The sequence below is a fragment of the Nicotiana tomentosiformis genome, chromosome 2 (assembly GCF_000390325.3).
Source record: "Nicotiana tomentosiformis chromosome 2, ASM39032v3, whole genome shotgun sequence".
Classification (NCBI taxonomy): Eukaryota; Viridiplantae; Streptophyta; class Magnoliopsida; order Solanales; family Solanaceae; genus Nicotiana; species Nicotiana tomentosiformis.
In genome coordinates, this window is record NC_090813.1 from 36,741,480 (window position 1) to 36,755,591 (window position 14,112).

Genomic DNA, 14,112 nt, shown 5'->3' on the forward strand with positions numbered 1-14,112 from the left:
CTACCACTTCGAGATTAGGCTTGATACTTACTGGGTACACATTGTTTTCGTACTCATACTGTACTTGCTGCACATTTTATTGTGCAGGTACATAAATGTATAGCGGCCTTGTGGGCGCAGAGGTGTGGTTAATAATTGTGGGGACATAGGTGAGCTGCATTTTATATTACGATCCGCAGCTAGCAGAGTCTCCTTCAGAGTTATTATATTTTTCTGTCTAATTTGTATTCTGGACAGATACTGTATTTTATTTTTAATTCCCTAGTAAATGCTCGTGCACTTGTGACACCGGGTTTTGGGAATGGTTGTGAATTGTTAAGAAATTTAGTTGCTAAAAAAATATTTATCATTTACTCTATGAGTTTTATATTTACAATTTCATTGAAAAATTTTTTATTTCAAAAATACTAAAATGGATAATTAAGTTAATTGATTATGGTTGGCTTGCCTGACAGTGGTGTCCGGCGCCATCACGGCCTTTTTGGATTTTGGGTCGTGACAGTTTTGTTTCCCAAATTTTGGGTGCTCTTGTATGTGCAATGGTGTTATTGTATACAGTTTGCTGATTCTTGATATGTACATCATGAGTTCTTCTTGCATCATCTTAATTATAGTCTCTTTATTCACTTATTGGGGGTTTTTTGACTTTTCTGGGATTATATTATTATTCGTTTAATTTTTCTCATCACTCTAGAAGCATATTTATCTGTTCATGAATCTGTTGTGCGCACACTTACGTATAATCTTGCTATTTGAAAATTTAAGCATGTTTAAATCAAGAAAAGGACTTAGAACCTTTAATCATGAGGCAAATAAAGGGGATTGAAGAGGCTTGCAATCGTATTATTGGAGACTGACGTCTTACACTGTATTCTCTACTGTTTCATTGATGTTGTATTGCTTTAATTTTTTGGGAGCAAGTCTAATTCTCACTATCAAGAAAATGACGATAATTGATCTATTTTGCGTCTTTCCTTCTGTTATTTGATGCAGTTCTTAGCTTTTTTTGGTTGTACAATCTCAAATGCTTGTGTCCGTGATCTGAACAAAATATTCCAAGTACTTCCAGCCGTTTGTCACTATTATTCCTCTGTTAGACTGTTACACCCCATGCATGTATCAAATGTGACTTCATTTTCTGTATTTCTCTTATACATTTGTGGACATTTCTTTTATGATTAGCCTTGTGATGTTTGTTGTGTTGCATTGTGTGATTTTTTGTGCCTTGTCTTAGTTTTTTGTATTAATGTCCTTAACTTCTCTATCCTCCCTGTTTTCAAAAGTGTGTTTTTACTTATTTCAAATTATTTTCTCTATGTTGATTTTTCTTACTGGTTTTGTCCATGAATATGTGTATTGACAATACTTTTATGGATTTTGTATTTTTTTCATATTTGGCATTGGTTCCTAATGCGCGCACAATACACTTGTATTTCTTTGATTTACTTGTGGATGCTTCTTTCTTTATAATTAGCCGCGTGATCTTGATTTGTGCATTGTGCACTTGTGATTCTTCATATCTTGTAATGTGTCTTTGTGCCTTGTGTTCGTCGTGTGATTCAAGATAGAGGTTTTAACTGATCCAATTTGGTCTATTGCTTTCTCGGTTTTGAATGCGTATATAAAGATAAAAACATGTACTGTTATCTTCACTAGTTTCAGCAGAATCACTTATTCAGTTTTGGACTTTTTCCTAATGTATATTTACCTGTAGTTATATCCCTCCGTCTATGTACCCACACTCCTTTTCCCACTTTTCCTTTGGGTAATAAAAAGAGGATGAGATGGCATTACTTCTGAAAAGGTAGAGGTGAGGTTTTAGAGTCCTAAGGAAGTCAAGAAATGATATTAAGCAAACAAGGATCTCGAAGCAGATTGTGAAAACAGGTCCAGACAATGACTTTTTTGTTTTTGTATTTTTGATAAGGTATAGTTTCCAGAAAATGAATTTTCTGTTTTGTTGATTTTTCAGGGTTGTGATGCATCTGTTCTGCTAGCTGACAGTAAGTCAGTAATGAGAATGGGACTGTTGAATGTGAGGCCATCCCGAGCAGGACATTGAAAGGCTTCGACTGTCTCTTGTTCTGATATCCTTGTCCTTGCAACAAGAGATGGCATCGTTCTGGTATGAATTTGGCTCATATCCTTTGTTTCTTATTAGCTCAGCACCTTAACTTTCTTTGCGGATTTCTTTAATCTTACTCTTAGTAGTCCTTGCTTTCTCTTTTGCATGGATCTGTTTTGTGTTCCTGTTGAAGGAGCAATTGGAGAACAGAATCTGGCAAGTGAAATAGATGGAACTCATGCACTAGCATGTGTGCCATCTTTCTTGAATAGTTTAGTTAAACGATCTTGTAGTGCATATTCAGATATTTGGTACATAACAAAACATTTTACACCTTCTAGTGGTATCACATAGTATATGTTAACAGGGCACAGTTCTGAAAATATGGGAATATTCATAACCGGTGCATTATGGTATCTTCTAGCTGTGCGGACCAAATTGGCATTTCTACATCAAGTTTGCATCTTTAAACTATTATATCTTTGAAATAGTTTAGTTAAATGATCTTGTAGTGCATATTCAGATATCTAGGACATAACAGAATGCTTTACACCTCTTAGAGGTATCATATAGTTAACAGGGCACACTTCCGAAAATATGGTACAATATTTATAAACAGTGCATTATGATATCTTCTAGTTTTGGGAACAAATTGACACTTTATCACCAAGTATTACTACATATCTTTAAGCTTTCCCTTTCACATGCTGCTTTTGTACATTTTAGGCTGGTGGTCTATATTATCCTGTGCTTACGGGCAGAAGGGACAGTAAGGAGTCATTCTTTGATGAGGCAATGGCTGAAATTCCACGACCAGATGGGAATATCACTGAAACTCTTAAGCTGTTTTCGCTCAGAGGATTTGAGGAGAGGGAAACAGTGGCATTACTTGGTATATCTTCTAATCCTACTCCTATAATTTTCATATGCTGGAGTCTGCATCCTCTTTTTAACACATGTACATCTTTTGAAATTTCTCTTCTTTTTATTTTCTTCATCATCTGAAGGAGGACATAACATCGGGAAGATTGGTTGTGAATTTTGTCGCACCTCCTTTTTCCCGAGGGGATATTGGGATAGGGGAGTTTTTTCAATTAAAGTGACAATATTCGAAATGAGATTATTTATTTGATCAGAGTCGCCACTTGGAATAATTTATGGTGTCCCAAGTCACCGGTTTATTTTAAATCCCAAATCGAGAAAATTTGACTCTATTTATGTGAATGGAGGGGAGAGTGCACCCATTCTCTGTTGTGGTTCGCCAGAGAGAGGGCAAATTAGGGTCTATTTTAGATATGAAGGGGGATATTGGGCTGGCGGGTAGCGGGCTTGGGCGAATGGAAGGAAAATGGGCCACTTGAAGCACCTGGCCCAAAGCTGTAATGAGACCCCATAGCCTTCTCTTTTCTTTCTTTGCATTTTGCAAAACTAATCAATTTATTTAACACTCCTAATTCCAACTAATTTGCAAAATTAACCTAATGGCCTATTTTTCTACAATTAACTAATTCAATTAGCTAACAAATGCATGTAGACTAATGTATTTTTTGGTATTTTAGTGTTTTACAAATGCAATTAATTATGCAATTAAAATCTAAAAAATGTAAAAAATAAAAATATTTTTGTATTTTCTTTAGGATTTAAAATGCAACTTAAAAATGCATCAAACATTAATACGTACAAAGAAAACTAAGTAAAAATATAGAAAAATAATTTAAAGCTATTTTTTGGATTTTTTAGGAGTAATTTTATATCAGGGCAAAAATTAGGTGCTCACAACTGCCCCTCTTTGCTCGGAAACATGAAGAGTTTTCGGGAAAAGATAAAGTGAGCAATTACGAGCAATTTTTGCCCGTTTGATACTCCATGGGAAGCATTTTAGAAAAGTTCGACCGAACCTTGCTTCGGAGGTTGCCTACATATCCTTAGCTATAAAAGAATCAGGTCAGTGTAGTTCTGAATGTTTTGGTAACTGGGACTACCGAGATGCTGTGATTTCACTTCTACTGCTGCTGCTGCTCTTTCTTCCTGAGCTCCCTATTACACCAAAGTCAAAATGAAAAAGAAACTAACTAAGCCTATCAGCTATGAGTTACAAGATTCCTATCTATGAGTCTTCTGAAGCCTGATCTTGAGTCTTGAATGGTTCTTCATGCGGACTTTTGATTTGAACCTTGATGCTTGCTAGTTGCAGGTGCTAGTTCTTTCTTCTTCAGCTTTTTGGATCAAGACGGGACATGCAAAGCTTGTGACTTCAGCCATGTCTTGAGCAGTTCACATCTTTCATCGGCTTCTACATTTTGGATTCACTTCTCTTCTTCTTTTTTTCTTTTATTCTGGATTGAGACTTCTTCCTTTGGTCATCTCGGACTGTCAGCTCGCATTCTTGAGGCGAGCTTCTGCTACTTCTGACTTGAATTGAATTCTGAAATGATTTCCCTCGTTCTTTAGGTGGGCGCCTGATGCTAACTTAAAACTTGAAATGAATTCCCTCATTCTCTAGGTGGCCGCCTGTTGACTTACACTTGAAATGAATTCCCTCATTCTCCAGGTGAGCGCCTGATGCTGACTTAAAACTTGAAATAAATTCCCTATTACACCAAAGTCAAAATGAAAAAGAAACTAACTAAGCCTATCAGCTACGAGTTACAAGATTCCTATCTATGAGTCTTCTGAAGCCTGATCTTGAGTCTTGAATGGTTCTTCTTGCGGACTTTTGATTTGAACCTTGATGCTTGCTAGCTGCAGGTGCTAGTTCTTTTTTCTTCAGCTTTTCGGATCAAGACGGGACATGCAAAGCTTGTGACTTCAGCCATATCTTGAGCAGTTCACATCTTTCATCGGCTTCTACATTTTGGACTCACTTCTCTTCTTTTTTTTTTCTTTTATTCTGGATTGAGACTTCTTCCTTTGGTCATCTCGGACTGTCAGCTCGCATTCTTGAGGCGAGCTTCTGCTACTTCTAACTTGAATTGAATTCTGAAATGACTTCCCTCGTTCTTCAGGTGGGCGCCTGATGTTGACTTAAAACCTGAAATGAATTCCCTCATTCTCCAGGTGGGCGCCTGTTGACTTACACTTGAAATGAATTCCCTCATTCTCCAGGTGGGCGTCTGATGCTGACTTAAAACTTGAAATAAATTCCCTCATTCTACAGGTGGGCGCCTGCTGACTTAAAAACTTGAAATGAATTTCCTCGTTTTCCAGGTGGGTGCCTGATGTTGACTTAACACTTGAAATGAATTCCCTCATTCTCCAAGTGGGCGCCTGATGCTGACTTAAAACCTGAAATGAATTCCCTCGTTCTCCAGGTGGGCGCCTGATGACTTACACTTGAAATCAATTCCCTCATTCTCCAGGTGGGCGCCTGATGACTTAAAACTTGAAATAAATTCCCTCATTCTCCAGGTAGGCGCCTGCTGACTTAAAAACTTGAAATAAATTCCCTCGTTTTTCAGGTGGGTGCCTCATGTTAACTTAACACTTGAAATGAATTCTCTCATTCTCCAGGTGGGCGTTTGATGCTGACTTAACACTTGAAATGAATTCCATCATTCTCCAGGTGGGTGCCTGCTGACTTTAAAAACTTGAAATGAATTCCCTCGTTTTCCAGGTGGGTGTCTGATGTTAACTTAACACTTAAAATGAATTCCCTCGTTCTCCAGGTTGGCGCCTGATGTTGACTTAAAACATGAAATAAATTCCCTCATTCTCCAAGTGGGCGCCTGATGACTTAAAACTTAAAATAAATTCCCTCATTCTCCAGGTGGGCGCCTGCTGACTTAAAAACTTGAAATAAATTCCCTCATTTTCTAGGTGGGTGCCTGATGTTGACTTAACGCTTGAAATGAATTCCCTCATTCTCCAGGTGGGCGCCTGATACTGACTTAACACTTGAAATGAATTCCCTCATTCTCCAGGTGGGCGCCTGCTGTTGACTTAAAACTTGAAATAAATTCTCTCATTCTCCAGGTGGGCGCCTGCTGATTTAAAACTTGAAATGAATTCCCTAGTTTTCCAGATGGGGGCCTAATGCTGATTTAAAACTTGAAATGAATTCCCTCATTCTCCAGGTGGGCGTCTGCTGTTGACGTAATACTTGCAATAAATTCCCTCATTCTCCAGGTGGGCGCCTGCTACTACAGCAAAACGAAAACAACAAAAGAAACTTTTTCTACCCCAGTTTACACTAGGAAGATTTGTCAGTTATTAGCAGAACTATAAATTACCTATACTATTGATGAAGGATGCAATGATGAGAGTAAAATTGAAGACTCGACTAGGATGTGCGTCTCCTAAAGAAATAAAAATCTAAAAAACCCAAACTAGGAAGTATGTCTCCTAAATTTGAGATTGAGCTTGCAGAAAACTATAAACTAAGCTTGACTAAACTAAAAACTGACCCTATTCTCCAGGCGGGATCCCTGATTTCAAGAAAACTAAAGATTGATAACTTAAGAAAACTAAAAATTGACCCATTTTTTGTTAAAAATCCAGACTTCCCTTTTTTTTAAAAAACTTATTATCCTAGGAGAAAATTCATCTCATTAGGTTTTAATCTTAGGAGAAAGATTCATCAGATTAAGATTTTGATCCTAGGAGAAAGTTCATCAGACTAGGTCTCTTTTCTTTTCTTTTTTTCTCTTTTGGGTATCTTAGGAGAAAGATTCATCAGACTAAGATTTCTATCCTAGGAGAAAGTTTATCAGACTAGGTTTTCAATCTTAGGAGAAAGATTCATCAGACTAAGATTTCAATCCTACGAGAAAATTCATCAAACTAGGTCTCTTTTTTATTATCTTAGGAGAAAGATTAATCAGACTAAGATTTCGATCCTTGGAGAAAATTCATCAGACTAGGTTTTCTATCTTAGGAGAAAGATTCATCAGACTAAGATTTTGATCCTAGGAGAAAGTTCATCAGACTAGGTCTTTTTTTTTGTTATCTTAGGAGAAAGATTCATCAGACTAAGACGTTTCTAGGAGAAAATTCATCAGACTAGGTTTTCTTATCTTAGGAGAAAAATTCATCAGACTAAGATTTTTATTGGGAGAAAATCCATCAGACTAGGACTTTTTATCCTAGGAGGAAAAATGTGAAGAGCAATGGCAACATTTATGCACACTAGCAAGACAAATGAAGGCAAAGATTTGAGAAACTTCCCTTTGTCGGCTCTTCTCTTCTTTTTTTTTTGAACCAACTTCCTTGCACTGCTTTGTTCCTGTTTCAAACAAAGAAAATTGTCAGTTTTAAAAGTGGTGGTCGGTTTGTGGCCTTGAGTCTTGGGCAGCTTGGCTTTTGCTCAATCAGCTTGAGTCAGTTTCAAGAGACATTTTGCTCTACATCAACCCTGATTGTTTCACACTTAGTATCATTTGTATTTGTGGCTGAATCAGCCTTATCTCAAAAAAGAGATTTCTTTTCTTGGATAACCTTTTCTGATATCTTGAATGGCTTTACTTTTGGAGCAATTTGTCTATCAGAGAGAATCATAACTGGCAAGAGCCTTTTGCACGATGTGCACACTTCATAGTCATTGTTCGGTACTACAGAGAATCTCTGATTAACCTTGAGGTTATCTTTGCTTGCTTTACCCGAATAGGCTGACATCTTTTGGGGGGAAGCCTTTGCATGAATCCTCAAGGCATGTTGACAGTAACAACTGAGTGTGCTGGCCAAATTTACTTTGTGCAACTGAAAAGCTGGTAGCAGATTTTGAAATCTTTTCTTACTTATTTTGACAAGGACTGACTTAGAGTGAAGGGACACAATGGTGTAAAGAAACAGTATTAACAAGAAGTGCCCCTGTCGGGAAGGACATAAGGAAGAGTTTTTTTTTTCAATAGCTAGCCTTAATGATCATGACATGCATTTTGGACTTAACGGTCTGATCTATCAAACTGACCAAATCTTCCTTTTTACCATTCTTATGATTTTGAAGTCGGGCTTGTTCGTGCCAATCCTTTGCATCAGCTTCATGACTCACTATCGACTAATGGTGCCCCGAGGGGTTTTCACCAACACGTCTCTCTCATTTATTCATCTCTGCTTACCGTCGTCTTACAGTGCCCGTGAGGGTTTTCACTAGTAAGACTCTCTCATTTTTTCTTCTTTATTTTTCTTTTTCTTTTGCTTTCTAGTGTGAGCAACTGACAGTGTTTTATGTTACGTGACAATCGCTGCTCATTGCATACTTCTCTTGGCATTCTTGAAGGCATATCAGGAGGTCTTTATTCGGAAGGTTTTTGGATAGTGTTGGAAAGAAAGGATGGCATAAGACTCAAAATACACTCAAAATGAGGGGTTGTAGACTTACAACTCTTGGAATCGACTCTTTCAAAAGTGGAATAAAATCTTTGTCCCAGTGTCTGGTACTGGGGATTTTTGTATTTTTTCTTTTTTTCTTTTTTTTTTGAATTCTTATTTGGTTGGACCGAACCGTATAAGGCTGCCTACGTATCCTTTTTTTTTTAAAGGAATCAGGTCTAACGTAATTCAAATATCTGACCTAACTATTATTTTTTCATCTTTCTTTCTGCTCTCTTTTTTTCTTTTTTCTTTTTTTCTCTTTTTTTTCAAAACAAGTTGCCCAACTTCTATTTTCTGGGACATGGACCTTTGACTATTCTATTTTTTTTGTTTCACTTGTACTTTCTAAGAGTTGCCCTAGTTTGGTCTCTTAGGGCATGGACTTTTTTTTTTATTTTTTTTTTGAACTTTTGACTCTAAACTTAATTCCAAAAGAGGGTGGTCAAAGAAATTAACACATGCTCAAAAGGGGTAACAAAGGGTATAAAGTGTTTGGATAGCAGAAAAAGGGCTTCCTAGCCTCGAGAATGCCAATTATAGTATCCTTTCGTGATCACAACATTGATAAGCATGTATATCTTCTTGGTGTGTCGTGGTCGAAGAATACTTTCCATCTATTAATCTCAAACTTTCCACCAAACTTCAATTGGTTCTTCCTCAAACCTGATCTTCACAATGATTTGAAGGTAAATTTTACCCGAGCTTAATTCCAAAGTGTTTCAACTCTTTATTCATCCTCAAAAATTTCTTGTTCTCAGTTATCCAATTCAAGATTAAATCAATTTTCTAAGATCTGGCCAAAAATTCCGCATGCATGTCATATCACTAAAACTAGCGGAAAAAGAACTAAGCATGGAATAACACAAAAGGACAAACTGTATTTCATTGAGTAAACAACAAGACAAACAACCTAAAATCCGAGTTACAACCCTAAAATAACCCGGTTAATGAAAATAGCAACAAAACGGACAGACAAGACTCACACAAACAAAATAGAGGGATAGAAGGGTTTGACTCAATAAAACAAATAAAATCTGGATCACACCTTGGAATAACCCAGATAATACAAAAAATATCAAAACAAGCTACCAAGATTCCTTCCTAGTGAGGAGGGAATGACTTTTCAATTGCTAAGCTTGACATTTAGCCACAAATTTGCTCATCAGAATCACCATGGCCTTCTCCAATTTCAGTCGGCAAGTTCCCGAGAGGATTCTCATACTCCATGTCACCACACATCATCCCTACAAAGTGTGCATCATCATGTGCATGTAAAGGATTCTGCCTGATATTCTGGGTGCCATTATCTTGGATCACAATCAGTTTTTCCTGGATCATCCTTTCTATTTCTCTTTTCAAATCCCGACAACTTTCAACATTGTTCCCCTAGGCATTGGAATGGTATTCACACCTTTTATAAGGGTCAAAGCTTCTTGCACGTGGGTCCACATGATTTGGAGGAATAGGTGCAATCATGTCATAATGCTTTAATTTCTCGAACACACTTCCATAGGACTCTCCTATTGGTGTAAAATTATCTTTCAACCTTTGTTCCCCTCTATACCACTGGCTTAGATGTGGGTTATAGGGCACTTGAAACTTTTGTGGAGGCTGGTGGAGATTTTGCGGTGCTGGTGCTCGCCTTCTGGGGTGTCTTGGTGGCTGGACAACATACTGAAGTGGAGCAATAGAGTATTGTGGGTTCTGAGGTGGATAGTAGTGCTCAGGGGAATTATCGGAAACCTGATGAGGCTGCTCATACCTTCGAGATGTTCTCCTAGGACCTCTTCTCGACCTTATTGTCATCATGGTTTCTTCATCCTTTTCATTCGTGTCACTAAAATTATCAGATTCAATCTGGACAGCCAGAGTTGCAGCTTTGAGAATTGCTTGACTTATAATTTTGCCTGTCTTAAGGCCATTCTCAACTATTTCCCCAATTTTGATTGCTTCCGGGAAGGATTTGCCAACTGCGGACATCATGTTTTGAAAATAATCTGGCTCTTGAGCCTGAAGGAAGACAGTGATTAGCTCGTGGTCATCCATGGGTGGCTTAACTCTAGCTCCTTGCTCTCTCCATTTAATGGCATATTCCCTGAAGCTTTCAGTCGATTTCTTCTTCAGGTTAGAAATGGAATTGCGGTCTGGGACGATGTCGATGTTGTACTGGAATTGTCTGACAAAGGCCCGGGCCATGTCATCCCAAACATGCCAATGAGAGGTGTCTTGATCAATAAACCATTTAGAGGCTACCCCTTTCAGTCTTTCCCCAAAATAAGCCATTAGTAATTCTTCATTTCTTCCAACACCTCTTAGCTGATTGCAATACCTTTTCAAGTGAGCTATGGGGTCGCCGTGTCCATCATACTTTTCAAATTTAGGGATCTTGAAACCAAGTGGTAAACGAATATTGGGGAACATACATAGATCCTTGAAGGCAATACTCTTCTGACCTGCCAACCCTTGCATGTTTTTCAACTGTCGTTCTAAGCTTTTCATTCTTTGGGTCATTTCTTCTTGTGCCATCTTTTGGGCAGGCTTCTCAATTTTTGCAGGAAGATCAAATAGATACGCGTGGTACTCAAGAGAATGGTATTATTCTTGATGGGTAACAAATTGTGACTCGTGACTTTTCTTTTGTACCACTGTTGGCTGAGGGATAGTGAAAACGGGCATAACAACAGTGATTGTCTGATTGGTTATCAATGGCACACTTTGGGAGCGCGCAACAAAAGTTCCAGTTGTAGTCGTACAGTTGGGATAAAGACTGAACCCAAATGGATAGGATCGATCAGACAATGAGACAGGAGTGGTAATAGTCGAGATGGGTGTGAATTTTGGGAAAACATGAGAAAGGGGTGGTCCTTGACCATTGGCCGATGCTTGACACATTTCAGTCATTTGCTGTTTCGGTATTCTATTTTCCTCAACCACAGTAGACTTTTGTTGAACCCTCTGACCCCGAGTCTCTTGACCACTCGTAACAGCTTCAATGTCAGTTGTCAATGACATTTTTTCTTTGGATTTTGTGTTGCCAGCTTGCCACAAACCGACCACCTCAAACTTTCTTCTATGATTCAAAATAAGAGACACGTTAGAATGGACTCAGTCGGTCCTTATTATCATCATCATTTTTTGTTTTATTTTTTTTCATTTTCATTTCATTTTTTTTTGTCGATCGAACCTGATGTGGGTTGCCTACGTATCATGTGGGAACATGAATCAGATCGTGCGTAGTTCGGGAGGATTATGAATAGGTAAATAAGCTAACACTTTTTTTTACTTTTGAAAACACTCAGACAATAAAAGCATTTAGAAAAAGAATATGTACTTTTTTGCAATTTTGTTTTTGTTAAATTTTCGAAAGAAAGGCTTTTAAAGAGGAAGAAAATATTTTTGAATTTTTGGTTTTGGTTTTTTGATTTTGATTTTTTTTTAAATTTTTTTTTGAAAGAAAGACTTCTAAAGAAGAAATAAAATATTTTTTGTATTTTTGATTATTTTTTGAATTTTGGGAAAAAGACTTCTGAAAAAAAGGTAGAAAATATCTTTTGCATTTTGATTTCATTTGTTTTCTTTTTCTAATGAAAGACTCCTACAAATAAAATATTTTTTGGTTTAAAATTTTTCTTATTTTTTATTTGTTTGTGATTTTCAAAAAAAATACTCCTAGAGAAGAAATTAAAGGAAAATATTTTTGAATTTTTTTAAAAATGGGGGCCGAAACCGATTAGGTTTGCCTACGTATCTCACATCCGGTGAGAATCAGACCCGTGTAGTTCTGCCAGTTTTGACGGAACAGGGGAAAATGTGACTTTTTGAAAACAACAACTTATTTTCTTTTCTCTTTTTTTTTCTTCAAAATTTTGGCAGAGTTTCGGATTTCAAACACCTACCTCTCACTCTTTTTTTTTTATTTTTTTTATTTTCTTTCCCTATTCTAGAAGCTAGTCAACATGCAAGCCAAAACAAACAACTGCACATGTAGTACGTAAAATGCATCAGGATGGTCTTTTTAATTTGGGTACACCTGTCATAGACGGACCCATCCCCCACCCCCCCAGTGTTGAGTCCCCAAAGTCAAAATGCGCGTGATGCAAACAAACGTACCAACTAGGGATCCGGCATGAGGTTATGTTATTCTAAATTTGAACCCTAAGGTGTATTGTTCTAGACCTGACTTACCCGAGCGGACAACTCGAGGGGAGGGGGGGCAGCGTACCAGGAATACAGAAGCTTCAGCGGCTTTGCAACTTGTCCGAACCTCGTTCTAAAATTAGGATATGACTCTAACAGAAAAGAAGCCACGCGAAGCGCACGCTTCCTAGAAGATTTAGAAGACTCAGAGAGAAGAAGGGTTTCGTAGCAGTTTATATACAATTCACACAATATCAAAGCGGTAAAAAAAAGCGGCATTTAGCACATTAGGCTCAAACACGTAAAAGTCAGACAATCATGAAAGCCAATTATAACAGCTATTCTAAGCTTGAATTCCGAACCCTGAACCAGAGATTCTGGGTTCTTGACCCAAGCAGAGTCGCCAGAGCTGTCACACCTCCTTTTTCCCGAGGGGATATGGGAATAGGGGAGTTTTTCCAATTAAAGTGACAATATTCGAAATGAGATTATTTATTTGATCAGAGTCGCCACTTGGAATAATTTATGGTGTCCCAAGTCACCGGTTTATTTTAAATCCCAAATCGAGGAAATTTGACTCTATTTATGGGAATGAAGAAGGGGGGAGTGCGCCCATTCTCTGTTGTGGTTCGCCAAAGAGAGGGCAAATTAGGGTCTATTTTAGAGATGAAGGGGGGTATTGGGCTGGTGGGTAGCGGGCTTGGGCGAATGGAAGGAAAATGGGCCACTTGAAGCACCTGGCCCAAAGCTGTAATGAGACCCCATAGCCTTCTCTTTTCTTTCTTTGTATTTTGCAAGACTAATCAATTTATTTAACACTCCTAATTCCAACTAATTTGCAAAACTAACCTAATAACCTATTTTTCTACAATTAACTAATTCAATTAGCTAACAAATGCATGTAGACTAATGTATTTTTTGGTATTTTAGTGTTTTACAAATGCAATTAATTATGCAATTAAAATCTAAAAAATGTAAAAATTAAAAATATTTTTGTATTTTCTTTAGGATTTAAAACGCAACTTAAAAATGCATCAAACATGAATACGTACAAAGCAAACTAAGTAAAAATATAGAAAAATAATTTAAAGCTATTTTTTGTATTTTTTAGAAGTAATTTTATATTAGGGTAAAAATTAGGTGGTCACAAATTTATTCGGCCAAGGCTCAGTAATTTTATGGTGACAGGTTTACCTGATCCAACAAATTCCTTCTGATTTCCTTGAAGAGTTGATGCAGAAGTGTCCAGATGATAACAGCACCATCAACAACATGTTCAACAAACATACAGCTAGGGGTCTGAGTGAGTCTGCTATGTCATACTCCCAGGGACTGTCAGCGCTTTCCTCGGTTGGAACTTCATTTGATAATCACTACTACAAGACTTTGATGAGAGGACGAGGGCTGCTGTTTGCTGATCAACAGTTGATGGCTAATGAAAAGACAGCAGCGGTGGTGATGGATTATTAATATGAAAAGATTGAGTTAGCACATGCCATGGCTAAATTGTCAAATATTGGTATTCTTACTGGATCCCAAGGAGAAGTTCGGCACAGTTGCTCCCATCTCAATTCTGATCAATGACAACTACCTGGGAGGAG

General features: G+C 37.6%; 1 pseudogene; it reads left to right on the forward strand.

Annotated features, from left to right (window-relative positions):
* The window catches only part of LOC138904629 (putative Peroxidase 48), a 122,193-nt pseudogene extending 108,081 nt beyond the window's left edge, over positions 1-14,112 (forward strand).